Source organism: Miniopterus schreibersii (genome assembly GCF_964146895.1).
Source record: "Miniopterus schreibersii genome assembly, chromosome: 18".
Taxonomy (NCBI): domain Eukaryota; kingdom Metazoa; phylum Chordata; class Mammalia; order Chiroptera; family Miniopteridae; genus Miniopterus; species Miniopterus schreibersii.
Genome location: NC_138121.1, coordinates 26,274,032 through 26,297,792, shown reverse-complemented (window position 1 = coordinate 26,297,792; position 23,761 = coordinate 26,274,032). Strand labels below are relative to the sequence as shown.

General features: G+C 53.3%; 1 protein-coding gene and 1 long non-coding RNA gene across 4 annotated transcripts in view; one reads left to right on the top strand and one right to left on the bottom strand.

The window, feature by feature from the left end:
* Nucleotides 1–23,761, bottom strand: part of GSE1 (Gse1 coiled-coil protein) — a 401,187-nt gene that overhangs the window by 336,394 nt on the left and 41,032 nt on the right. The window lies entirely within an intron of this gene.
* LOC308547368 lies at nucleotides 10,266–22,796 on the top strand. The gene is made up of 3 exons (XR_013997505.1): nucleotides 10,266–10,392; nucleotides 18,632–18,813; nucleotides 21,500–22,796. It is a non-coding gene; the product is annotated as an uncharacterized lncRNA (long non-coding RNA).

The window sequence follows — 23,761 nt, the reverse complement described above, 5'->3', positions numbered from 1 at the left end:
TGGAGATAGCCAGCTGATACAGGGGTGATGGAGAACAGACACCCCTGAGGCTGCTCTGTCTGTAAACTGTCAGTGGGTTCTGTAGGCACCAGGCCTTGTGAGAGCACATGTCTGGTGCTGGGCAGCGGCTCCCCAGGGACTTCTGCCAGGGACCATGTGGTATATGGATGGCCACTATGCCAGTGTGGACAGGGATCCGAGGAAAAAGGTCTAAGCCCCTTCTGAAAGAAAGGCCACCCATCTTCTCTCTCTTGAGTGGGCAGGAAGGGGGGTGTATCTCTTGAGGGCACAGCCAAGGGCTCAGCCTGGCCTCAGGATGGTGAACAAAACTGGGAGAGGACTGGTGAGAAGCTGCCCGAGGCCATGACCAGTTTATTAATAAACACCACATGTGGGAGGAGGCAGTGTGTGCCTGGCGGGTACTGTCCCACAAATCTTATACCACCCCTGAGAACCCTACCACAGCCGGAGAGCAGGAAACGGTGCCTTCCCTATTGTACAGATGAGAAAAATGAGGCACGGAGGGCCACCCAGTTACACTGCTCTCACCCCTACATCACTGGCAGCTATACTCCCGCAACACTGGCTATCTTCAGAGAGGGTGTCAGGTCTGGGCCGTGAGGGGCCATCTGCCTGCCCTCCCCCCACTTGCTTCTTGGGCCCAGTGCTGTGAGAAGCAGGCCCCACACAGAGCCAGGTCCATAGGCCAGCAGAGTAACACCTGCCCGACTACAATCCACTTCTATCCACAGGACACTTCTGACACCAGCTGCGTAGCTTTTCCACACCAACAACCAAATCTCCAACTCTCTGGACACTGGCACGGCCAGGTGGCCTACAGTTAGGTTCAGTTCTGACACTATTACCAGAGTTGGCACAGAGTCCACGGGTCAAGGATTCAGTCTCAGGAAACTGCCCCCACTTTAGATGCCAATTGTATGTCCTGGGCCTCCGTACTCCTGACCAACTGGCTATAAATCAGGGCTTCCCACAACCCCCTCCTCGGGTTCAAAAATTTGCTAGAAGGGCTCACAGAACTCAGGAAAACATAACTTACTGGTACCGGTTTACTGTCAAAGAAACAACTCAGGGACAGCCACATGGAAAACCCACAGCATCCCGCTGGGTGGACAGCTTGGCAGTGGGACCCCAGATCAGCCCCCAGCTCCAGAGCCGGCCTGGACTCCCGCCTGTCCCATGCCCTGGCAGAAAGCCCAGGGCACTGCTCTAAAGAGCTGTCATTTCCACTGAGTGACTTCCACTGTGCGAGTTCTCCCTAGCTGGGTGCCGGCAGAACCCTTATAGTCCCTGCTCCGAAACTGGGAGGCCTGGTTTGCACCCAGTCTGCCTCTCAGTTTCCCAGTCTCTGAACTGGGCTAACATGGTGCTCCATGGGGGTGTTATCTACACGAGGCCCATAAAACACTAGATCCCAGGCTGGGCACAGCAAGCACTCCATCAGCAGAAACTGCGATGGTCCCCATAGCCACCCCTCACTGCACCCCATGCCTCCTTCTGTGAGGCCAGGGGAGGGTCTGCAGCCTTGGTTCTCCCTGCCCCACGGGACCTAAAGACAGGGCCTGGTTGGGGTGGGCTCTAGCCCAGCATCCCCCTCTGGAGCCACTCTATTTCTCTTGATTGGGTATATTGGGCTACTGGGAACGATGAAATCTGAACAAACACTGCTGTTGCTTAAATATCTTTCATGCATGGGTAAGACGGGATTCCTCAGTTGTGCCTCAACTCGGCTGAGCAAAAGATGGACTTTGTTGACTTGGTATGTGAAGAGTCTGGTGCAGAAGGACTTCAGGCATGGCTGGATCCAGAGACTCAAATACCCCTGGGAGCTGCCTCCTATCTGTGTGTTTCTCTGCCACCCCACCCTGAGTTCTTCAGTGTTCGGGGACTCTCACTATGTAATCGTCTCTGGAGGGGGTGCAGAGTGCCCAGCACCCACCCAAACTAATCCAATTGAACCACCCCCAGCATTGAGCCTCCCAGCCCTGGCACCCCACTCAAAGGGAGAAGTTCCCGTTGACCAAAGACTTTCTGAGTGGGTGCCGGTGGAGGGGAGATGGCGCCAGCCAGAGTCGTCTCCCCCTCCTCAGCTCCAGCCAAGATAAGGTTCCCAAAAGACTAATGCTGGTGTGTAAATATTAGATACTTCTGTCTCCTTCGAGACCAATTACACAGATCATGGCGGCTCCCCCAGGACTGTGCCTTCCACTTACTGTATCATCATTAACAGCCTATTAGGTAACAGCTGCTGGGAAGAGAGAGAGAGAGGAGAGGGGAGAGAGAGAGAGGAGACAGGGAGGCAGAGAGGGAGAGAAGGAGACAGGGAGGGAGAGAGAGGAAAAGAGGTAAGAGGGGAAAAAGAAGTGAAGACAGAAGAAGGGAAAGGGAGCCAAAGGAGAGGAGGTAAGCCAGGTAGAAGGCAGCTGTGAGCTCCCTGAGGAGCCCCAGGCCCGCCTGCCCTCAGGGTCCCCTGCTGATGCCCTGCCTGTCCCTGTCCCTGTCTACCTGCCCCTGCAGCTGGGCTCACCTCACGGTGCCCTCAGCCTATAGCAGGTGGGCAGGGCTGGAGGACACCAAGCAGGCCCAAAGAAAGTCCTCTTAAGGCCAGGGCTGCCCCCAGCAGGCCTTAGCTCCACACAAAAGCAGGGAGATAAGAGCCACCACTGTGCAGAGCCCCAGGTCTTTCTGCAGAAAGGCCTTTAGGTGCATGTGTAGCTCGGCTGCCAGGCACACAGTGGGTGCCTGATACTGTAGAAGAGAAAGAGGGGTGAAACCTTTCCAACAGCAATTACAGCCCAGCCCCCTGGCAGGCTGGCCATGCACCCAGCCCCTCCCTACATCCCCTCTTTGAGTCCCTGAAACAGCCCCTGGGACAGCAACGATGGGCCCCATGTAGAGATAAGGGGGACAGAGAGGCTGAGTGGCCAGCCTCCCTGAGGCCACCCAGCTGGGGAGTCCAACACTGGCAGTCAACGCCAGTGACTCTAGGTCAGGGCCATGTTCCTGAGCACTGGTGCACTGCCCATTGAGGGCAGCAAGTCTTCCATTGGAGGCTTAGGGACAAGATGCAGCCCCCACCCACCCACCTCCATGAGGGCTGGAGTCAGGCTCGCCAGAAGAGGAAGGACAGAGAAGGCCCTGTGCAGTCACCAAGACCTGGAATCGCCCGATGAGCGCATACCATCCCCTGCAGGGCGCCTCTCCCAGAACTGGGGGTCTTCACAGCCACCTGCTCCCATCCCCAGGGGTCCAGTGCCCCTGAGCTCTGAGGTCCTGTCTGCCCTGATCTGAGGCCTCTCAACACTGCTGCTGGCTCACATCTATGGTCAGTCTGTCTGTCCATGCACCCAAATCACAAATATCTACTAAGCTCTCCCTCCCCACCAGGTACGTTTCCAGGCACTGGGGACAGCATGCACAAGTGACACCGACCTGCCTACATGGAGCAGAGGATACCTGGGGTCAGAGTGAGTGCACAAGAACACATGGTCAAGGAAGGCCTTGGTGACAGCTTCAAGGAAGAGCAGTGACCCTGAGAAGACAGGGAACAGCATTCTAGGCAGAGGAAACGGAAAGTGCAAAAGCCGAGGTGGGAACCAACAGGCGTGTCTGAGAAGTGGGAAGAAGCCAAGGATGCTTGGGGGCATGTGGGGGAGGGGGCCCACAAGATGAGCTCAGACACCCCGTGAGCCCTGAGTTAAGGATTTGGAAATTCCTTCTAAGAGCACTGGGGAAGCCACCATAGGAACCTAAGTAGAGGGTGACCCAATCTGGGCCCTCTACAAAGCTGCCTTGGGGTAAGTGTGGGGGATGCACCAGCCATAAATCCTCAAAGAAGGGGCTGACCCCATGGCCCCTTTACTCCCACACCCAGCCCCCACCCCTCAGCACTCATAGGAAGTGACAGAGGTCCCCCACCCAGGTCTGCTTCCCAGAGAGCACCGCTCCCTTTCATCCAGTACCCTTGGCTGCGGCCTCCCCCTCTCCGGGGCCTCGGAGACCTGGGGCCTCTGAGGGTGGGGGTGGGAAGCCTGGCGCCCTGGAGCCCCTGCCAGGATTTCAGGCTCCTGGGCCTGTAAAGCATTTGATTTCTCCTCCTCTAGGCCTGGGAATAATTAGGTGACAGGAACATAAATCACGGCCTGGCCCTGTACATCTGTTAATCACATCTCCTGAGGGTGAGCGAGGCAGGGTGGAGTGAGGTGCAGGGTCCCTGCAGCTGGGACGTCCTGCAGGGGTCCAGAGCACCCCATGTCAACCATGCTACCAGCGAGGGGTGGAGTACTGGTGGAGAGTGTGGGGTTCGAGGTTCCCTGAAGCTCATACCCACAAACAGATACACACTCACACGCACAGACACATACCCACACACAGACACGCAGAAACACCCCCCCCCCCCATCCACTACTAACAAAATACCCAGGACACAGTTTCCCACAACTCACATACAAACACCCCCACATTTACATATACAAAGACACACACAGACACCCCACACTTACATCCCCCAATACATTCACACACATTTATACACAGATGGCCCCTGTACACGTGTGCACACAGTGTGTACACACACACAGTATCTCTCTAGGGAGGAATGGATGCGAAACTGCACAGTTGGAATTTGAGCGCCACCTAGGGTCCATCTCCCAGAACAGCCAGACTGGCCCAGGCTGACCCCAAGGCAGCGCCCCCACCCCCACCTCCTCCCTCCAGCCAGAGGGGGATACAGATTAAAGGCCCCTTTAATAGAAAGGCCCCTAATCTGTATCCCTCCTGGTACTTACAAGTATAAAAAGCACTAAATTAACTGGCAGTTGGAGGGAATGCTGAGGGCTATTTCAAGAGTTAAATATTTTAAAATTTTAACGTAACTGCTTTAAAATCAAGATTAAGGCATGTAACTTTATCTCAATAAATCCAACCAAAAGGGGCAAAAACCAGGGGAGGTTTTAGTTAGGAAGCTCCGTCTCCAATGACGACAACAATAAAAACAGGGCGGGTGCACGGTCACTATTGGCCAATGCCACGGACCACAGCTGTGATGTGAAGCTTCCTTTTTCTTAAGAAAAAGAGGACCTAATTCAATAAAGTTATGAAATGAATACTGGTAAAAGTATGTGAGTGTGAATGCACCGAACAAAAAGTGATGTTGGAGAATTCCTCACAATGATCTTTTGTCTCCGTCTTTCAGGAAGAAACTGTGGCCCCAGAAGGTTCTTTAATGGCCCAAGGTGCTTCACTCAGTGGCAGAGCTGGACATCCAAACCAGGACTGAGTTCTCCAGAGTCTATGTGCTCACCCTGGGGGTCTGGGGGCAGCTCAGTGCTCACCCTCAGGCCCCATTCCAATCCCAAACCTTGAATCCTCCCAGACCCAGGGCCACTGGTGCCGGCACGTCCTATGTGCGCAGGGCACCTCTGTGGAAGACCTGAATGCCCAGCCCCACACAGCAGCCCCGCCTGGTTCCTTCTGAATGTACCTATGGGATCCCCCTCCTTGCCCCAGCAATGGGACAGGCGAATGCCTGTGTGTGGAGCTGCAGCCAGCAGGGGGAACCACTGAAGGCTGCGAGTCCTGGAGAGATGACAGGGGAGGAGGGGCTCCAGGAAGGGGGTAGAGGATATTAGGGCATGTGAAGAGGAAAGCACTGAGTTCTTCCTCGGTGCCAGAAAGTCACTTGGACACTTAGACCCACGAATCTGAGAATGCGGGCTGCAAGGCGGGCACAGGAACACTGGACAGTGGCAGAACAAGTGGCCAGGGTGGGGGCGGTACTGGGGGTGGTGGGGAGTGAAGAGGACCTGGCTGACAGGGGGGTACAGACAGAAACTAAGAGAGATTAGCTGCCTTCCAAGGGCTGACTCCTTCCCTGGCAGCTACCACAAAGGATGGGCAGGCTGCCTGTTCAGCTCCAGTCCAGGGGAAGTTTGGGGACGATGTACTAAGGGGTGTCTGGCCCACCCTTAGTCCTAGAAAAACGGTGGGAGACAGAGGTGAGGGAGAGCGCCCCTTGAAGCCTGGCTGGGAGCTCCACCACCTCCAGGAAGCCTTGTTGACTGTCTTTGCAGGGCTGAGTACTTAAGGCAAAGGAGCCTGGATTTTACTAGCTGTGTGACGTATTCCTAAATCAGGGCACTGGGCATGGTGGGTCAAAGACACAGCTCTTTGAGACTCATTGACAACCCCTCCCCAGGGATGTGTGGCAAACGTTTCACAACCAGCTTTCTGAAAAACAAAACAAAAACAAAACAACTGATTCATAGCATCTGCCAATTACCATGGTGTAAATACTCCTACCACAACTGATTTTGAGCCACCAATGAGACATCACTCAAGGTGGAGTTGGGAAGAGTTGTGCACAGTTTAGCCCCAGCACCAACAGGGAGTGCCTGGGAGGCAGCACAAGGGAACACAACCCAAGTGGGCATTTGCTAATTGTCAGGTGCTGGGCTGGGGCTCTCATGCTGAATCCTCACACAACCCTTTAGAATAGAAATCACCAGCCCTGTTTTACTGATGCAAAGACTGAGGCTCAGAGAAGGGAGGCAATGAGCCCAAGGTACACAATCAGAAAGTGTCAGAGCCAGGTTCAAACCCAGGTTTGTCTGTCTCCAAAGAGGGGAGGAAGGCTTATGAAGAGGGAACCTGCTTCCTTACCTGTGCCAGGCTGGAACTCAGGATCTTAGGGCAGCTTTTTATTAATAAGGCATTTTTCAAAAGTGAGCCAAGATAGTCAAAAGTAGGGTCAGAACAACACATCTGTCTTCTGTGGGTTGGAGGAAGGATCCAGCTTGGCACCCACAGGAAGGGTGTGAAATTCCTGTCGGGGAAGGCACCAGCAGGGCCAGCTACTGTGGGGCAGCACAGAAAACCCCGTGGTGCATACACGGTTGATCAGAACAGCAACAACAGCTAAGCACTGCACTTGTATTAACTTATTTCATCTTTACAAGAACCCTTTGAAAGCAACACCAGTGTCCCCACTTTACAGATGAGGAAGCTGAGGCTCAGAGAGGTTCAGTGACTCGCATAAAGCCACCCAGCCCACTGGTGGTGCCACAGAGCTCCTTTTTCTAGGCCCTCAGAAAAGTTTTTCCCACTAGGCCACAGACTTTTACAAACACTTAAGTGCTCAATGTAACTAGCACATCAAGATATAAAACATTTCCATCCTTCCAGGGCTCCCGGTGTCTCTTCTCAACTGACAGGTGTCATCACAGTCCAGATGGGCTGGTTTGCCTGTCCCAGGATCTCATGGAACAGATTCTGCACCCTACCCCCTGCCAGCCTGAAGGCCCTTCAGTCTGGGATCTAGGATCCTCAGATTCCAGTGCAGGATTTCACAATCCAAAACTTGGGGGGGGGGGGGGGGATGGTAGAGACAGAGTTCTGTCGAACCACAAAAAGTGGCAAAAATCGCAGACCCTAGGTGATCTCCCCAATCCTGTTGGGAGGGGTACAGAGTAACCAAGAAGAAGCCCCCTTGGCTTTGCCCTCCCACCTCTCTTGGCCTCAGCTCCCTCTCCTGAACATTGGTCATGGGCTCCCTAGAGAGCTGTAGTCAGGGTTCAACGGCCAATTGAACCCCTTGCCCTGCTCAATACACATCTGTCCCCTGGGAGGAGCCACTTCAACTCCTTTCTCCACACTAGTCAAGGTGATCTATTACAGCTCAGCTCTGGTCATGGCATCCTCCTTGCCCTTCTCCAATGGCTTCCCTCCATGTTGACACAAAGGTCACTACCTTACCCAGAGTGGGGCCCTGCAGGGTTTGTCAACAGCCAGCACACAGTAGGTGTTCATTAGGTGTCCACTGGATGAACTGGCTAAATGAAAGGAGGAAATGGGAAGGGAAGGGGACAGCCAAGGTGAGGGAGGGGACAGAGGAATAGCGTCAGCACCCTACAAATAGCTCTGTCCTGACCAGGCCTGAAGTGAGGGCAGTCCCAATGAGGCCCAGGGTCCTGGGGCCCCAGGGAGAGCCCTTATGCTGGGGCCTGGAGCCCTCCCCTGCTGGGGCTCTAACCCAATCCTGCCTGACTCTTCCAAGGGGGCAGAAAGGGAGCAGGGAAAGGGGCCAAGACAAGCAGAAAGCCGTCCAGAGCCCCTTCCCAGGACGCTGAGGCGAGGGCTGCTCTCACGCCTGCTCTGGATTCCACCAGCAGAACAAGGAGCCAACGGCTGACGAAATCTTGGCCGCCTGAGGATGCCGCCTGCCCGCCGGGGCCCCAGCCTCCCACGCCATCCCCTCCAGTGCTGTGAGGCATGATGGGGCTGCAGAGGGCAGAGGGATGTCTCCAGAACACCACCTCTCTTGGATGACTGCCTCTGTGGGAGGTGATGGTTCTGGAAGAAAAACAAACATGCACTGGGGGAGGGAGGAAGCAGGCAGCAGATGCTGGCAGGCCAGACGCAGTGTCTGGTGGAGGTCAGGGCAGGCTGGTGGGTGGCTGGGCTGGAAGGTGGCCCCCCCGGGTGCCCTATGGCGCCAGGCCAGGGTCAGGTCCCCAGGCTCTTATGGCTAGACCTGGCAGGGAACCTGGGCAGAGAAAGTGTTCTTGGCAGAATGCCACCACCCGGGGGTCCTCCTGCACCCATGGCCAACACTGCCCCTGTCTTGGATCTTAAAGCACAGTTGGGCTGCGTGGCCCAAGCCAGGACCCCAGGCCTCAGCTCCCTACTGTCCACTCTTCTGCACTGGCCCTGCCCTTGGCCTTCCTCCCATAGCACCCTTATTCATTCATTCAATTCATGATTAGGGAGCTCCTAGAACATCCAAAGGCCCCACTCAGGCATTGGGGTTGGAGCAGCAGACCCATGTCTTGCCCCATGGAGCTTTCACTCACTTTCAGTGGCTCCCCAATACCTTTAGGATGAGGCAAATCCCCAAGTATGCACTTGAAGCTGTCAGCTCCTAGTCTGAACTCCCCTCTCTGGATTCCAGCCCCACCCAGCCCTCCAGTCATCTGGACAGGCCGCCCAAAGTGTGTGCCATGCTCATGCTCACACCTTCCTTTTAGTCTCTGCCCGTGCCGTCCCCTCCACCAGCCATACCGTCCGTCTCCTCTGCCCGTAGTCCACTTTCACTCTTCTTTCAGGAAGCCTGCCTCATCCCCTCCATGGGATACAAGCTTTGAACTGAAGACCTCTAGAGTGAGGCTGAGGTGACACACGTACCCCGGGGTCTATGTGATTCACAGGACATCTTGCAGGAGGAAGGTCTGGGGCTTGAGAAAGGGGTGACAGAGACAGTAGGACAGAGGTCACAGGGCGGCCTGGTGGGAGCAGGAAGGTCACAATTTTAAGGCCTTATAGGCGGCAGTTGTTGTCCCTCACAGTCTCTGGGATGCTCCACTCAAAGCAGGAGAGGCAACTGCTGCCTAGGGGTCCACAAGCCACTCTCTTGCTCATGGACCTTCAAGGGCTCCCCATGGCCCAGCTACAAAGTCCAAGAGAAGCTGGCTGTTGGCACCCAAAAGCAAGCATTTGCGATGACCCTCCCATCTCTACTGCAGATCCAAGCTCCATCAACCCCAGGCCCACATGCCTGCTGTACTCTCCCTCCAAAACATCCTTCCCTCTCTTCTACATCTGACTCATGCTCAATCAGCCCTCCTTGTCCTCTCAGGGAAGCCCCCACTTCCACCCCAAGCAGATCGAACCCCGTCCCTCCCTGTTCTCGGGCCCAGTCCCTGGTCTGGTGTCACCCACAGTGCCACACTCCTTGAAGTAGGCACTCTGGGCAGCCTATTTTGCAAACGAAACTGAGGCACAGCAAGGTTAAGTCACAAAACCAGGTCACACAGCTTGGAAGTGGTGAAGCTGGGCTGGGAACCAGTCAGACTCCAATGCCTTACACAGCCTGGACTGCCCATGGCACAAGCCACGTGGTGTTGCCTTTTCATTCCTGACTGTGTACCCCAGGCCGCCCAGGCCCTCAGCTTCTAGCCCAGCCCGCCAGAGGTGAAGACCCAGCAGGATGATGCCACAGGGTGCGGAATGACTCAGGCTTTGTGGTTTTAACACTGAAAGCATCTGCTGCTGGGCCGCATAACCACAGGAAGCCAAAAGGCCTTGGCCAAGGCGGTGGGCTCCTCCAGGCCTCAGTTTCCCCCTGTCTACCATGGGGGCCTCACAGCTGGTCCCTGAGGTCCCCCAGCTCCACGGGGAGAAAGCCAAGTCCCGCTGCCCTTTCTGTCCAGTGGCCCAACCGCAGGCCTGCCCGGGAGGCGCCGCCGGCAGCCAGAGGAGGGAGGAGCCAGGAAATCCGGGTGGGGCGCCCCCCTAGCCCGGGACAGGCGCCGGAGGGGGCGCCGGCTGCCCCCAGAAACACGCTCCAGATGCGGGAGGCGCTGCCAGCATTCCTGGAAGGTAACGCAGGCCGGGCGGGGGGAGGGGCACGGCCGCAGCCCGCTGCCAGATGTGCACCGTGAACAGCTGCCCCTGGCTAATAAGGTCAGCTCCTGGCTCCGGCGAGCCGCGCGCTCACCGCCGCCTCCGCCTGCCCGGCACCCTCCTTGCGCTTCCCGGGGCGGCCTGGGGGAGGGACCGACACACTTCCCCACCCCCCAGTGTTCTAGGGGGAAGAGATCAGAACACCCTTGGGGGCGAAGTGGGAGCCAGAAACACTCACTCCATACCCCCCAACACCTCTCTGCAAGGAGGGTAGCCCAAAACCCCCCCACCCCCCCTGCAGATGGAGGAGGGGTGGGATGGGGTGGGGTGGGGGTGTGGGGCTTGCTCTGATTCTCTGTTTTATTGGCTGTTTCCCTTCAGTGATTGAGAGGGAGACCTAGTGCTAAGTTTGGGGCCAGGGCTTGAGGGGGAAGGGCACACAGTCCACATGCCCAGTGCCCCTGGGTTGGGATTCCCCACTGTGGGCTGGGCCAGCTGCCTGGGAAGCTTAGCTGCAGGGAGCCCCAGACTCCCAGGATTCCTTGTCCCCCACCCCCATGAGGGACCTCACCCCCCACCACCTAACCTATCCTTCTTCCACCTCACCCCACCCCAGGCACATCCTGTCCTCCATATAGAGATGTGAGGTCACCGCCCTGGGGTGGAGGAGCAGGGATGCAAGTTTGGGGATCAGAGCCCAGATTCTGCTCCTCCCTTCCATCAGGTCCTGGACAGGCCAGAAGAGAACCCCCCCTCCTGCCCCCCCCCCCGCCCCCAGATAAAGGCGCCGGCAGCCGCCTTTGTTTCTCTGGTGTAAACCGAGCCAGATGCAGTCTAATCCCCCAGCTGGGCTGGATTTGCTAGTGGCTGTGGCTCTAGCGCCTCCCAACCCTCCAGTCCCATGCTCCCTGCAGCCTGGTTCCCAGGGCTGCTGGAGGAGGGGGGAGCATTAAGTGGCCTGGCAGCCTCAACCTCACCCATCTCCTGAGGGCCAAGGCTTTGGGATCCTGCTCTTCCTGTGCTCAGTGACCTTGGGTGAGTCATGTGACTTCCCTGAGCCTTGGGTATTTTTGTCTGTAAACTGAGGATGATGAGGACATAGCCTACTGGTTGTAGCAGGCTCAGTAAGCACAGATACTATTAATAGGATCTAAAGTGATGCTCACCTCCCTGACCACCCACTCTGAGCCACACCGCCCCATCTAACCACACATCCCATCTCCAGGGCATAGAACAGCAGTGATGGTGACTTAAGTGCTCATGGGACTCCTAAGACATAGCTCATTCACTCCTTCCAAGAATCCAAGAACCAAAGCAGGAGGCTAGGGTTAATATTAAGCCCATTGCACAGATGAAGAAGCTGAAGTCCTAAAGCTAGTAAGAGACAGAATTACTATAAACAATGAGGAAGTGGCTCAGAGAGGTATAGTGACTTGCTTAAGGTCACACAGCAAATGAGAGGCAGAGAGAATGGATGTTCAAGGGGCAAATCCAGGAGGGGAAAAGGGAGGGCACCTTCCTAACTTTTGCCAAGGCTCCTTATAGCACTAGGTGGTTTCTTCTAAGTGTAGTCTGAAGCCCTCTAGAATCAAACTCCTGTGACATTTGTTTAAAATGCAGACTCCTGGGCCCTGGTCTGGGACTACTGGACTAGAGTCCCTGTGGGGAGGCCCTGGATTCTGCATTTATTAAAAGGTATGTGTTAGGGAGGTGGCTAAAGAGCTGAGTTCTGGGCTGCTGCCCGGGTGGTCTACACCATAGGTATAATGGGGGACAAGGCAGCTCTGAACAGGGCTCTCTGTCCCCTCCAGGACCCAGCCTTCCAGCCCTGGGCCACCCGGGCTGGAAACACAGCCTCACCTGGGCTGGTTCAGCCAGAAGGTGGGCGGAGTGCCAAGCTCAGAACCTGCCAGGAGTGTCTGATGGATGTGGTGCCTCCTTCCAAAGGCCATTAATCATCCAGAGAAACTCCCTGTCAGTCCGTCTGTTCCTACTGCCCCGCCCATGCACCCCCCGCACATGCACCACATATAGCATGCACGCATAAACACAAACACACATGCACCACATGCACCCAGACGCACATCAAGCTCCCCCTATGCACACACCAAACGTGCAAAAACACACTATGCACACAGACTCTTCATGGACTCACCACACACCCACACATAGCACACAGGCACATACCACACGTGAACCACAGATTTCACACACCACAAACATACACAACACAACATATTGCACTCATACCATGTGTGTGCACATGTTCACATACATGCGTGTACACAGGAACACAGACATGCAAGCACAGACACAGCTGTCAGAGCATTTCCCACCCCAATGAGAGGAGACAAACAGGGCCCCTGGAGCTGTTCTAAATATCCCAAAAGGTTGAACAGCCCTGCAGCCTCCACTGAGGGCCCCAGACAGGCTCCAGCTCCTGTTTCTTTGCTTGGGGCGCCAGTTCTGTCAACCTGGTGCCTCCCAGGGGTTTTCATCCCCATCTGAGGTTCTGGCTGGTGGGCAGAATGATTAATAAAAAGCGAGGAAACAAATTAATGACTGGCTGATACACGTGGTTTGGTTTGCAAGCAGGGAGGGAGGTAACCACATGGATTCTTGGGGTGAACAGGCTGGGACTGTACTTCCCTGTGCATTTCACTGATGAGAACAAGGCCTGGGTGGGGGACCCGTCCAGCTAGCAGTCCCAAGAGGCCCCTGGGATCAAAGCACAGGTCTCCCAGCCCCTGCCTGCCCACTGCCCTCTCTGACCCATGGCCCAGTCCTGTGTTTCATCCGAGAGCAGTGATTTTCAACCTTTCCATCTCATGGCACACATAAACTAATTACTAAAATTCTGTGGCACACCAAAAAATGTATTTTTTGCCCATCTGGAAAAAAAAAGGTATAATTTTGATTCATTTACACCATAAGTCTATTGTGTTGCCTGTCATTTTTTAAATTTGACAACCTAAGGGAAAAGAGTTCAGTGCCCCTGACTAAATAGGTATTGCATGTTTTAAAAATTCTTGCAGCACACCAGTTGAAAATTGCTGTCCTAGAGCCATTCATCCATACATTTGTTCACATCAGAAAGGACAAAAACATAGAGTTGAGACCCTAAAGATGCAACCAGAGTGGAGAGAAGCTTTCTTCAGCTGGAGTAGTCAGGGAGGCCTCCAGGATACATTCAGTGAAAAGGAGCTCATGTTCGGGACACAAGGTCAAGTACAGTATCTTACCAGAGGGCAGGGGGCTGGTGTTTTGGTAAAACCCTCCCCACCCTCTCCCCTCACCCCTACCCCCACCCCGGAGCTATGGAAGGAATACAAAGTGAGGCTGGGGGGAAAGGACTGCCTTCTCTGTCACGTGACTCCTCACACAGGAACTCAGCCGGGTTTTCTCAGGGCCCTCAAGGCAGCAGACCCAGTCTGAATCTGTCTGTTTTGCTCCTGCACCCTGAGCAGGACAAGTAACCTCTTTGCTCCAGATACTCAGAGTCCATCCACACCCTGAGACCCCACCCACCTGCCCATCTGAGGGTGTCTGACAGGGTAGTCTGAGCCCCCAGTCTTCCCAAGTGAAGCTTGAGGCTTAAGGGGAGCAGATTGGTGCTCAAAAGAGTACAGTTTACATTCAGATAGGAGGGCTGGTCTTTTCTAACTGTGTCTCCAGGTAGCACCTGTGGCCAGGGCTTCCCTTTGGGGTTTGCATGTTTTTTCGGGTTCAGTAGGCAGCTCCCAAGGAAGGAGTTGTAAAAGCACTTGGTTTGGTGTGGCCATGTGCCAACCAACATGTACCTCCTAAGAGATGTGCCAAAGCCAGCGCCTTGGTTCTGGTCTGCCTGCCAAGAAGGCTTGTGGCTTTCCGTCTCCCACCCCCTCAACTGTGGGGAAGTGAGTCTGGCTGGGCCCAGGCCCCATGTGCCTGGCACTCCCTAAACCAGGGGCACAGGGGCAGCCAAGCACAGGCACTTGCCGTTGTCAGAGGAGAGCCACAGAGCAACATCTCCCAGGCTTCAGAATCCGGGGTCCCTGGGGGCTGGCACCATGATGACTTTCCATGTGTTTTTGCAAGTTTCTCTATATCTTCTAAGTTTTCTAAGATGACCAGGCATCATTGTGTGCTGGGAGAACATCTCTTATAAGAGATGCTCACAGGAGGAAGGAGCAGAAATTACCTTAACACAGAAGTGAAAATGAAGGTGTAGATGGGCTTTGGGGCCTAGGCAGGTAGCTGCTGGAGCGGAAGACCCAGTGTTAGCTAGTGTACTACTCACACAGGTAGCTCCATGAGAGAGCCCCTAAGGAAGGCAGGAAGAGGGGCTACATGTAACCAGCCACCCCTGTATTCCAACCTTGCATCCAACTATGGGTCTATCTATTCATTCATCTAAGCATTCATCTGTCTGTCTAACCATCTGTACACTCAATCATCCATCCATTAATCTACCCATCCATCCATTCATCCATCCAAACATCCATCCATCCAAACAACCATCCATCCAGATATCCATCCAAACATCCATTCATCTATCCAACCATCCATCTACCCACTACTATTCTATTCTTTCTTTCTTTTTTTTAATATATCCCCATTGATTTCAGAGCGAGGAAGGGAGAGGGGGAGAGAGAGACAGAAACATCAATGATGAGAGAGAGTCATTGATCGGCTGCCTCCTGCACACCCCCGACTGGGGATCGAGCCCAAAACCTGAGCATGTGCCCTGACCGGGAATCGAAACTTGATCTCCTGGATCCAAGGTCGACACTCAACCACTGAGCCACGCCTGGCGGGGCCATTCTATTCTTTTATCTTTCCATCACTCCACTCACTCATCTGTCCATCTATACATCACCCATCCATCCTTCATCTTTCCATCATTCTGTCTTTCCACCCACTCTTCCATAATAAGAAACTTTTTCATTTTATCTAACCAGTATATTTGTTCCTCCCCTACCTAGGGGGGCTGTCAATCAACACACTCCTTTTCCCTTTAGAGGGGTGGGCACTTACTCCAGGCTGGGCCAATCAGAGGCTTCCCTGGGACACTGCTAGGAATCACTCTTTCCTTCCTCTGTAGTCACTAGATGCCAACCTAGAACTGCTAATGGCCATTTTTCACAGCATGTGAGAACGCTTGTAGAATGACTCCCATGCAGGAGAAAGCAGAGCTGAGGATGGAGAAAGGAAGAAGAATGGAGACATTAGAGAAGCCCTGGATCCAAGAGTTCCTGAAGCCACCCTCACCCTCATCCATTCAATAGTACCCCCTTCTGCAAGAGCAAGTTGGAGGTGGAATAGTGTCACTTGCAAATAGAAAGGTCGTGGGTAACACAAACCCTTCTATGTACGACAAGTTGATTTAGAACCTTCTAGATGCTCATCCCTGATTCAGACAAGGACACTCAAAAGACAAATAAGCCCTGTCCCTGCCAGTCAGAGGCTGACCCTCCAATTAGAGAGGCAGTTCTAAAACACAAACAGTAAGGAAAGCCACACAGCCCAGACACTCAATGCCAGCACAGGATCAAAAGAGGCCAGACAAGACCCCTGTCACTGAGCCTCAGTTTCCCTGTCTATAAAATGAAGACAGCACCACCTACAGTGCAAGGCTGCTTGAAGATCAGTGAAGGAGCAGGCAGTTTGGGCTGCCTACCCACCGGCCTTTCCTAGCCCCTTCTTTTTTTGATGGCACAGCTTGTCCCCATAAAGTCTGAGAAGGTCAGAGACTCAAGTTCTCAGTGTCCCTGCAGTTACAGATGGGCATGTGACCCGCCATGGACAAGTAGACCCAAGTTTGCTAAAATCTTCTGGGAAATACTCTTTCCTTAAAGAGAAAAAAGCAAGAGGGCCCCTCCCCTACCCCTTCTTTTCCTGCTTTTGGATACTATCATGTAAGAATGTGATGCTTAGAGCTGTGGCAGCCAGTTTGCAACCATGAGGAAAGGGCTGAGACTCGTACTTGGATTTGCTTTGATTTAAGGAAAAGGTCATCTCTTGTACACTTGGGGTTACAGTTTACACTCTCACTCTTGATTGTGGGAGGCAGTCTCATGAAGCAGTTAAGAGCATGGATTCTAGAGCCAGACTTCCTGGGTTCAAATCCCAGCTCTGCTACTTGCTGGCTGTGTGACCTTAGGCAAGTTACTTAACCTCCCTGTGCCTCTGTTCCCTTCTCAATAAAAAAGGGATAAGCTTTGTATTAAATAACTTAGTACAAATAAAAACACTTAACACAGTGCTTGGCACATAGAAAGTACCCGACAGACATTAGCTTTAATTAGCCATCACAGTCAGAGAACGTGGGGGTACGAGTGGGCCAGACTGGGGCTGGGGGAAGCCAGGCAGGCACAGAGGCCTAGGCCCGCAGGAGCTGAACAGGAGCTGGGAGCCCGCTCCCAGCCTTGGCACTGCAGAGGCTGCGCTGACTTGCTCTGTGTTCACCCTGCCAAGGCCAGAGCAGCTGGCTCCAGCCTGCCGATGACTGCAGAGAGAGGCGCCCCATGACGCAGCCCACCCGCCTCCCCTCTGCCGCCCCTGCCACCCGGGAGCCAGGCTAGCAGCCCACGAGGTGGGCGTCCTGTCAGCCTGGGTGGACCTCAGCCCCCGGTCCAGAGATGTCCCCCACCACTCTGCAGGCTGCCTTGACTCCTAGCCAGTTTGTTTCACCTTCGGTGGAGAAAGCGGTGTCTCTCCACCCCTCCCACTGGAGCTGAGTGTGTGGAAGCAATTCCACTTGGCAGCCTTGCAACAGTGACTCAAAAACAGTTGTTTGGCGTGCCCGATGCCCAGGCACTGCACAGCTCAGAACAGGCTGCTGGGCGGAGGGCCACGTAACTCTTTCGGGTATGTTTTCTCCAATGAGGGCCAAAGGCACCAGGCTCAGGAGCCCCCCAGAATCCTTTGCAGCAGGGTAAACTGAGGCAGAAGAAGGCTCACATCTCTCTGTACCATCTCCTAAGCAGATCCTTTCTGCTAACTGGTCTTGTGGGCTCAAGAACATGTTCCCGCTGACCCCCTTCCCCTCCCAAAACATGACTGATCTGCCCTCCTGCCTGTCTGTACCTGCTACCAATAATTCACATGGTTTGCACAGGGCCTGGGAAACAGCTAGGACCAACGCTAGGCACATACTGTAGGCATGCACTATAGGTAGGGTCTTTTTACACCAGCACCTCCTAGCATCTCCATGTCAACCCCAGAAGTAGGCACTATTGTTATTCCCATTTTACAGGTGACACTGAGGCTCAGGTCACACAGCTGGTGCAGAGAAGGGCAGGGATTTCAAACCCAAGCCTGGTTGACCTTAAAGCCAGGGCGCTAACTGCACTGACTCAGCATTCCCAGAAGCTTGTGGCCCTAGAAGCTCTGCCCTCCCCCTCCTGGACATCCTATATATTGCTGCCCCAAAGCAGTGTTTACAACTCTCCCCCTGCTCAACAACCTTCAATGGCTCCTCAGCACTTATAGGAAAAGCACAAACTAAATCTTTTGCAAAGCCCTCCCTATTCCTGACTCCCAAGATCACCCCTGTAATCCACGTGTTCTTCACCACGAGCTAGGTGAAAGGGCTCCTGAGAGCCCAGATTACATGCTACCTCCCACCTCAGCGCTTTTGTACATGCTGTGCTCTTCCTCTGGGAGCTGCACTCTCCCCTTTGCCCCTCTGCTTAGCTGCCACCCCCTTGCAGAGCTGTCCTGGCCCTCCCTGGGATGGCATTCCCCACTACACCTCTCTCCTGCAACATTTTCTTCATGTCTCTTCTCACTGCTCTCAGTATGACATTCTCTTGGCATTGACTTAGCTGTTTAATGTTTGGTGCCCCCAGTCATACTGTAAGCCTATGAGGGCAGGACCTTGCCTGTCTTGTTTACTGCTGTATGCCCCATGCCAGCATATGGCCAGTGTTCAGGAAATGTTGAATGAATAAGTGAGTAAATGAATGAATATCTCCAGGGGCGCAGCAGAGTCAAGATATATCCAGAGTCCTGGCTGCCCTGGAATGAACTTCCCTTCCCACTTCCTCTCTACCTAGTCTTACCTCCCCAACTCTCGGGGTTTTGTTCAAGTGGTCCCCACCCACCGTCTGGCCCCAACCTCCAAGATCCTTCCCCCATTACTGTCTCAGACACCCATAAACTACATAGGATTCCTCAAGTCTGCCTATGTAATTTCTGTACCTGAACCACTCTTTCTTCTTCACCCACCCAGCCAACTCCTGTGCATCCCTCAAGAGCCCCTTCAAGTATTGCGTCCCTTGCAAGGCAGAGCTGATCGCATCCCCTTCTGACACATTCTGTCCTGTGGACATACCCACTGTGAGGTCCGTGAGGAGAGGGCCACATGCCCTTGCCTTCACTGAACGCAGCAGGCACTCACTACACCATTACAAGGTAAGCAACCATCTCCTCTCAGTTCCTTCACAATACACAGTCCTCCCTGAATGGACTGGAGCTCTCTGGTGGCAGGGGCTGTAATGCTTGTTGAATGAATGGATGCACAGACAGACATGAATGGGCAAATGGATGAATGAATGAAAGGAAGGAAAAATGGATGGCTGGGCCCTGACCAGTGTTGCTCAGTGGTTAGAGCATCGGTTCACGCATTGAAGGGCTGTGGGTTCGATTCCTGGTCAAGGGCATGTACCTGGCTTGCAGGTTCGATCCCCGGCCCCAGTCAGGGCATATGCAGGAGGCAACCAATCAATGTGTCTCTCTCACATTGATGTTTATCTTTCTCTCTCCCCATTCCCCTTCCTCCTTCCCTTCCACTCTCTCTAAAAATCAATGGAAAAAATATCCTCAGCTGAGGATTAACAACAAAAAATTTTTTTTAAATGGATGGCTGGATGGCTGGATGGTGGATAGATTGGTAGATGGATGCTCAGAGGGAAACAAAAGCCAGAGATGAATGGATGGATGAATGAATGGAAAGAAGGAATCAGGTAGGACATATATATGAATGGACGGACAGACACGGAGAATGAAGAAAAGGCAGATGGCTGGGTGGATGATGACGGATGGATGGCGGATGGATGTATGCATGAATGGTGGAAGGAAGGGTGGAAGGCTAGGTGGGTGAGTGGATAGGTGCCTGAATGGCTGGATGAGCGGATGGATGCATGCCTGCAGCTAGGTGGGGAGAGTAAACCACTGCTTGAGCTACTTATTCCTTCATGGGTAACCTCAGTTTGCTGACCTGATAAAGAACCAAGAAAGGCGTCTTCCCTCCTTCACCAACAAGTGCTACCATTGCTCAGTGTGAACAGAGGGGAAGGGGTGTATTTCCTCATGCGTGCTTCATACACTCACACACCCTACCCTGGGGTCATCAGGAGCAGCCCCACAGACAGTGGTGGTGCTGAAAGCACAGTGCTGTCCCTAGCAGGGGACACTCATCAAGCCCTGAAGACGTACCAGGCCCTGTGCCAAGCCCTTCTGTGGAGACTCCGCTCTACCTGAGCTCCACAGCAGCACCAGGCAGCAGGCTGCTCCCTCATTTAGTCAATGGGGAAACTGAGGCCCAGAGAGGTTAGGTGCTTGCCCATGGTCACATGGCTGTAGGTGGCTGAGCCAGGATTTGAACCCAGGTAGTCTGGCTCCATAGTCCACAGTCTCAGCCACTCTCAAGCCTGCAGGCCCCAGACTTGGCCGTCACGTTCCACCTCCCTACTTTCTGGCATTTTCACTTCCTTTGTCCTTCATTTTAATTCTACTTAGTATTTCTTACTTCATAATTTTCCTTCAATCAACTCATTTTTTAAGTTTAAATACATTTAAAATTAATATGGCTACCCTAAAATGAAAATCAGTATTAAGCAACATAAATAGAAGGTAACCCCAAAAATACATAGCATGAAAACAAAGCAATGGTATTCAATTTTAGCTATATACTATTCCTGACCAAGGCTCTGGGCCCAAGGCCTGTTTTTTCTCTATTAAACAGATATAGGCAAGTATGGTGGTTTAAAAATATGTCTACAGATGCTCTGACACACCTCCCTGTAGGCAAAGCCCTTACATGTGGGTCAAACTTAGTGATTTGCTTCTAATGAACAGAACATGAGGAAGGGAGGTGTGTTGCTTCTGAGACCAGCAGCTTCCGCCTGGTTCTCTCTTGGATCACTCACTCTGGGTGAAGCCAGTTGCTCTCTGGAGAGAACCACATGGCAAGGAACTGAGCCCTCCTGCCATCAGCTAGCAAGGAACTGAGGCCTTTAGCCCACAGCTGCGTGGATGCATCTTGGAAGCTGCTCCTCCAGCCCCAGTTGAAATTTCAGATGAGACAGCAGCCCGGTCAAATCCTGATATCAGCATCATCAGAGACCTAGAGCCAGAACCACTCAGCTGAGCTACTCCTGAATTTCTCCCCCCCCCCCCAACAACTGTGATAATAAATATTTGTTGTTTTAAGCTGCAACATTTTAGGGTATTTTCTTATACAGCAATAGATAACTCATACTACAAGTGTTAGGCATTAAAGACAGCAATTCCAAACCAAGACTCTTCATGAAGTAGTCAAAATGATCAATGGGCTACTGAAAGGGAAATAAATGGAATCTGACGGGCTCAGTGTGTTCTTTGATTCCATGTCCATGCCTGCCCCCTCCAGTCTGCTCTCCACCCAGCTGCGGAGGGATTGGGGGGGATGGTATATGAGTCAGGTCACATCTCCCTGGAGAACTCCCCCAGTGGATCCCCTTCCCACTTAAACTCCAAATACTCCATGTCCTGCAGCCCCTACTGATCTCTTGAACTCCCCCCCCCCTCCTCCCTGCTTATCCACACCAGCCATGCCAGCCTCCTGCTTTTCTTACAAATCCTCAAACTCATGCCTACCTCAGGGCCTCTGCACTGACTGTTTTTCTGTTCCCTCTGCTGGGACCACTCCTCACCTGGCCTGTGCCTGGCTCCACTCGGGACTTTGCTCAGAGGTCCCCTGACCACAGCACCTATTCGTCAATCCCACAGAGCGCCTGGTCCTGACTCCCTCCAACCCTCACCAGCTTCACTCTTTTATCTGTCACACGGATCTACACGTGATACCACGTTACATAATAATTCCCTTATTTCTTCACAGTCCTGAACGCGAAAGGAGCAAAAGCAGGTCTGTCTTGTCCAGAGCTGCACCTCCCTTACTTGGAACAGTGCTCTGCACCTAGTAGGTGCTCAACAAACCTCAATGGAACCAGTGATGGAGCCTCTGGATCCCACTGAGGGTTCAGCCTCCAGGAAACCAGGGAGTCAGCCTCAAACTGAACTAAGCTATAAACTCAAACTGGAACAGACCACGCTAATTTGTAGGGCCTCAAGCAAAACCCAAATATAAAAATGGTTCTCAGCTGCCAACCAGACCGAGGATTTTTTTTAATGAGTTTGGCTCCAGACATCTCTCCTCTGTGTTCCCAACCCTCCTCTTTCCTCACTTCTCCCCTTCTCGCTCGCTCTCCATATTCACTCCTGTCATCAAGCACAGATTTCCTACGACAGTTCTCTCTCCTTGGTTCTCTCTGCCAGTGTCATGGGATGTCACCCCATACACAGGAATCCTCGGTAGAACCCCTCCTCTGTGGGCCCCGAGATGTGCCATGTGCTGCCCTGAGGAGCCAAGAAGAGCAGTGTCTCTGCCTCTAGAACATCTTAAAAACGGTGCTGGTGATGAACACAGGTTTCCATTCGTGGTGGTGAGAAAGTTCTGGAACTGGATGGAGGTGATGGTTGCGTAACAGTGTGAATGTACTTAATGCCATTAGACTGTACCCTTTAAAATGGTTACAACGGGAAAATTCACTTTGTTTATTTTTTACACAATAAAAAAAAGTGTAAAAAACACAGTGCTGGCCCATTTGGCATCGCTGAGTTCAGGAGCTTGGAGAACTTAAAACTTATAATAATGGTAGGGTTGAGATAGAAGAAATAGCGTGATAGCTTCGATTCATGCCCTCCCGATAGATCAACTCATCTATTGTACAGTTAATCAGAAAAAAATCAAATTGGTAAAACCACCTAGAATATAAAATTTTGAAAAATTTCACAAACACACTTTTGGGGTATGCAGTACACAGTTTTCAATTTTTTCTCCTTTCTTCTTTGGCATGAGAAATTAACACAGTGAGAGAGAGGAGGGGAGAGTCGGCATCTGAATGAAGCTCTGCATGGATGGACCCAGATTTCAGTCCGGAGAGGCCGTCACCGGGCTAGAGACCAATGAGACAGAAAACAAATAAGCCAAAGCTCCTGACCTCAGAGAGAGCATTTTCAAGGAGAACTATCCCCCCTCCATCTCAGATGCATTTTTAATTGGGCCATGTTTTCGGTTTCCTGGGCTTCATTTGTGTTCAAGGAAGCGCTAAAATCCATTAAAATTTCCAAACTGTTTGATCTGACAGAGATGCTGGTGCACAGCAGCTATGGGAGGTGGAAACCGGCTGCTTTGAAAAACAGATATACACACCCCCTCCCCTTCGCTGTGTTTTTTCAAGATCTAAAACTGCTGGTGGGTGGGTTTCAACCATCAACCATGCCCTGGAGAAATAATGCAATTGTGCCGGGACATGACAATATCCCCAAGGGGAACTGTGGGGGCCGTAAATCCTGTGACCAAGGACTCTGCCCCCAGCCCAACCCGTGGTCCTGTAACCACTTCACGCTGGTGGGCAAGTGATACCGAAGTTGAGGAGTCCTGCTCTGGCCCCCACACAGGGACTGGGCTCCCATACTGATATTCTCAACAAATCTTTCCCCAGGTTTTGGAGGGCCCAGTTCAGGGCAGAAGCTGAAGGAGGAAGAGGCAGGGCCTCCGCGTTAAAGCACATGAGGTCATTCTACCAAGGGCCCTAGCGAGGGTAGAGGGGCAATGGGGACCAGGGCAGATTCCCACCACCATGGATTCAGCCAAGAAGGCAGATGCGCAATCAGCATCCTGACCTCTCCCCCAGGAGCCCCCACCCAACAGACCCTCGGCTGTCATGTGGCCAGGGTGCTGTAGGCCTCTCCAGCCATCCCTGAGGCAGGCCAGCTGGTCATGAGTGACCCTGGGGGACAGGGAAGGGCAGCTGAGTCAGATCCTACCAGATCAGTCAGACAGCAGGCCTCTCCACCCAGAGGCAGAAAAATACCCGGGAATTGGGGCCTGCCATGGAGCCTGGCCCAGCCCAGGCAAGGGGCCGTGCCCCACCCACCTGGAGAGTGTCCTCTCTGGACCTGAGGTTATTTACAGAGCTGGCTGCTATTTTAAAGCCTCTCTTATTTAGGAAGCTGGGGCTGGGCCCTGTAGGGGATAAAGTCGAGGGGCAGCCCTGGATAGGGGCCCGTGGCCCGTGGACAGTCCCTGGGCTGGAGA